This window comes from Sturnira hondurensis, unplaced genomic scaffold (assembly GCF_014824575.4).
Source record: "Sturnira hondurensis isolate 20B ecotype Veracruz unplaced genomic scaffold, ASM1482457v3 Scaffold0022910, whole genome shotgun sequence".
NCBI lineage: Eukaryota > Metazoa > Chordata > Mammalia > Chiroptera > Phyllostomidae > Sturnira > Sturnira hondurensis.
In genome coordinates, this window is record NW_028095541.1 from 16,011,615 (window position 1) to 16,016,354 (window position 4,740).

At 42.7% G+C, this 4,740-nt stretch overlaps 1 pseudogene; it reads right to left on the reverse strand.

Moving 5' to 3' along the window:
- Positions 1 to 3,179: 3,179 nt before the first annotated feature.
- LOC118980535 (60S ribosomal protein L10-like) lies at positions 3,180 to 3,895 on the reverse strand (annotated as a pseudogene).
- Between the last annotated feature and the right edge of the window lie 845 nt (positions 3,896 to 4,740).

Consider the following 4,740-nt stretch of genomic DNA (forward strand, 5'->3'; position numbering starts at 1 on the left):
CCAGAGGTGATCCCAGGGTTTGCAATCAGGCACTTTGATTGCAGAGCCCATGCTCCCAGTCTGCTATACTCCCTTCTTGGAGCTCAAGACAGGTGTCTGGTCTCCTTGAGGATGGAAGGAATGACTAGAAAACACCTGTTTCAGTAGCTGACTCCTGACATCACAGTATAAACACACATTACTCTTGACTCTTTAAGGCCCCACCTCTATCTTTCAGTATAGAAAGAACCTGCATTTTAGTTAGAATGCATCAAAAATAAGTTAAAATAGGTAGCAGTATATGGAATGTAGCAAAGCAATCTTGCAACTTCAATTCCAGTAAATTTCACAATTACTGACTGCCAATACGCACCTGCTACTATGCTAGAGGCCAGAGATTCAAAGATGCAAATGAGGGGCCCCTTTTAACATGTGAGTTATTCATAGTCACAAGAATCCCCAGTGGCTTGTGAGAAAGTACTTGAAACCTCATTACGAGTATGGCTTAGCGCTTTGAGGCTTCAATTTTACTCAAAGACTGGAGATGGGGGGATTAAGTAATTTAATAGGTGAGTAATTTAAAACACTTTAAATATTTAAATCAAACAGACATTATGAAGTTGAATAAAAATATTATCTTATATTTAAGATTAAATGCTGGGCTTCAGAGAAATTGCAATTGCGTGCGTGAAGTCAACCACCTCAGGTCCGACACTTGAATCCCCAAGGGTACTTATTCTCTTTACTCTGCTAATACAGGTTCCTTCATAACAAGGTAGAAACAATTAAAAAGTACAAAATGTATTAATTAGTGAAGGGAGACAGACACATACAGATAGGGATATTTTCTGAAAGCTGGACCTTCCGAACTGAGAAGGGAAATAGATGGCTTAGAAAGAAGGGAAGAGGGAGACTTGCAGAGGCCTTAATTCTGGTTGGTTCAGTCAGCTATAAAGTTCTGTGAGCAAATATAAAAGAGAAAAGAATGACAGAAAGGGGCTCAGTGAACCCATAATGTTGTGACAAGGGAGGAAGCTCGGGTTAGGGACAATTGAGTGAAAGATGGGATCAGGGCCTCAGAAATTGTGTATGGCAGACCCTAAAGACCCTGGCTGGGCCAGCAGAGCAGGGCTGTGGGGAAAGTGTCAAAGGCACAGAAGTAAAGGAATGAAGCAATGTTGGAAGAGAACAGGAGGAGAGATGATGCTAGAAGCTCAATCTCAGTCAGAGTGTAGACTTGAGGAAACTGAGTACAAGTAACTGGGGAAAAAGAGTGAAAAGTGATTAGATAAAGACATGGCTGAGAAACCAAAGGCAATCCAACTTCTAAATAATCTCTGAAGAAGACCAAGGAAGAGAAAAAGGTACAGATACATCCAAACGTAATTCAAGAAGTGTTTCGGAACTTCTTACCCGCAGTGTTCTGAAGTAAAAAGATTTGAATCTACAGATTGAAATATCGACTATGAGAAGAATGGGTATGGACCAAACCGTAAGAAGAAAAAAGTCAACTTTGAAAAGCAGTAGGTAATAGTACAAAGACTTTAGAGATGTCAAGTGTGACTCAAGAATTTTACACACAACACTGTCATTCATGTGTAAAAGCAAAGGATTTTCAGTTTCAAGAACTCAGGAAAACACTTCCTGGGAAACCTTTTGAAGAAATATTAGAAGAAACACCCCAACCACCCAAGAGATGATTGGAAAGCTGGAGTGAAAGCACTGCGCTGAGGACGGGACCCATTTAATACTAAAACTACGACAACAAATAACAATGTCGCTAACACATATCCGGAAGTGGAAGGGAAGAGAGCACTGAAGTGAAAGTACACGTGTTGATTTTCTAGTTTTCCAGATGGAGGATCAGAAGGCATTCCTTAAAGCTGGGACATCAGGTAACAGAAGTGTGAATTAAACCCCTGGTGTTGGTAATCATCAGGTTACTATGCACAGGTTACTTGTGAAAATAAAGTACGGATAATAACGTGACGCAGTNTAAAACTACGACAACAAATAACAATGTCGCTAACACATATCCGGAAGTGGAAGGGAAGAGAGCACTGAAGTGAAAGTACACGTGTTGATTTTCTAGTTTTCCAGATGGAGGATCAGAAGGCATTCCTTAAAGCTGGGACATCAGGTAACAGAAGTGTGAATTAAACCCCTGGTGTTGGTAATCATCAGGTTACTATGCACAGGTTACTTATGAAAATAAAGTATGGCCCTGGCTGGCGTAGCTCAGTGGATTGAGCGCGGGCCTGCGAACCAGAGTACTGCGGTTCGATTCCCAGTCAGGGCACATGCCTGGGTTGCAAGCCAGTTCCCAGCAGGGGACTCACGAGAGGCAACCACATATTGATACTTCTCTCCTTCCTTTCCCCTCTAAAGATAAATAAAATCTTAAAAAAAAAAGAAAAAAGAAAATAAAGTATGGATAATAACGTGACACAGTTTCAACAAAGGAACAGGACGCGCAAGGAGTGTGCCAAAGAGAATGTCTTAGAGGAGATCCTTATTCAGCTTGACCCAGCCACCCTGTGGAGCCGAGTTGTGGGCCGGTACATGCAGTTGCAGCGGAGTTCAGCTGGAATCCCGTGCACTGCAGCATTAACACATGATGCATCTTCCTGGAGCACGACTATTGCTCAACCTTTGGAATGTTCCCTGGGGTTTTCCAGAGTAAACAGTGAAGGTGGGAAGACTTTTACAATAGTGACAGTTGGGTAAATGGTGATCCCGAGAGTTTACTCTTTAGCAAAAAATGTCTCCTTTTAGGTCATAGATACATGGAGAGCAAAAACTGAAAGAGGAATTTCTATTTGAGGGTCTCCTTTTTTCATTTAAGTTATGCTTTTAGGTCAGTGATTTGAAAAATATTATTTCAGCATTGTGTCTTTTCTCTGGTTATGTACAGAATTCCCTATTTTATAAATGTTACACACATCTATACTATATACTGTATGTAATGACAGAAAACTATTTTCAGAGATAGTATACTCTTTGCCCCTTTACTAGACAGGAGCAGGATTCACTAGCATGTCTGTGATTTTCTTCTTGTTTTAATGACCATCTATGGGACTAGGGCTCAAAACCTAGTAGTGAGGATTAATAAGAGAATGAGCAATCTTATGCTGCTCCTGGTTTTGAATCTAATACTCCCAGTTACGGGGCTAACATTCCTGTTTCCTTTAGTCCCAGTCTTTTTTTTTTTTTTTGACAGGAAGTAGGATTTATTGGTGGGTGTTAAGATGGAAGCAGAGACTTAAGAGTGCAGAGCCCTATGAGTGCAGAGCCCACCATTTTTCCAGGGGACCACGATTAGGGATGTACTTGACCCCACAGCCATCTGGGATGAGCCTCTTCTCAGTCACCATGTCTTCAAATTCATCCCCATTAAACTTAGTAAAGCCCCACTTCTTGGAGTTGTGGTTCTTTTGGTGGCCAGGGAACTTGAACTCAGCCATGCATAGGGCCTGGATCACACACTCCTTGTTCTGCTGCTTGGTGCAGATGGACATAATGATTTGGCCAATATGGACCCTGGCCACTGTGCCTTGGAGCTTTCCAAAGGCAGCCTGCATAGCTGTATGGAGCCTGTCAGCCACGGCACAGGACAACATCTGGTTGATGCAGATGACACGGAAGGGGTGGAGCCGTACTTGGGTGTGGAAGCTGTCTTTGCCACAGCTTTTCACCATGTACTTGTTGGCACAAATGTGGGCAGTCTCCAGGGCTTCAGAACAGAGCTGTTCATGTTTACCTGACACCACGTGGCCACAGAATGAGAACTCGTCCACTTCTTCTGGCCCAGATCAAAAATGCAGATCTTGGCATCAGGGACACCTAGGCAGATGTGAGACTTTGGGAATGGCTTGTTCTTACAATACCAGGAACACCAGGCTAGTCAGTGGCCCATGAAGAAACCAGGAATTTCACTGGCACACTGAAGGGAAAGAGTAGTCCCAGTGTTTTGACCAGTGACCTCCCCGGTAGCTGGAAACCTGCCTTAGCCAGCTGCCAGTGCACTGAGTATGGCGAGGTGATGAAAGGGCCTCAACCTCACGTGAAACCCTCCACATACTGGGGCAGAGGAAGGTGCTTTGTCAGTGTGGGTGACAGTTGGAAGTTTCTATTCGAATGGAGGTTTATTTGCATTAGAAAAAAGGTGTGGGCTTTCATAAACATCTCTTCATGAAAAGAATCTGCTAGGTATACTAAAAAACAAAAACAAAAAAATTCTAAAAAGAACATCTGCTACAACAGCTGTTCCTAAAAGCAGATTTAGGTACAACTGCCACATAAAGAGTGAAAAAGGGAAATATCTTCCCATTTTACTCTAATGGGATTCAAAAGCCCTCCCACTTATTACTTAGTAATTCCCCTGGGATTCAGCATATTTCAAGTTCCACAACAAAAATCCACTCTGTTATAAACCAAACATGATCATTCTACCTGACTTGGAATGTCTCCGAGCTCCAAAAACAATACACATTCCATGCATCCCTCAGTCTCCTTCCTGTCCCTTGTTTAAAACTAGAGTCATTAAACATGAGCCCAAGCACAGCTAAGAGGCAGCAGGCATGCTGTACGGGGCCCTGGTCAGTGTGGGTGTCACTCAGAAGTAGGTGTCTGCCATTTGAGAGGGCCCAAAGGAGACACATTTTTTATAAAGATGGCAAAGAATGTGGAAACTGTTCTATGAAAATGTGCTTGAGATAATCGGAGATACTTAGGTTGCAGAGGAGAAGGCCTGAGGAGACA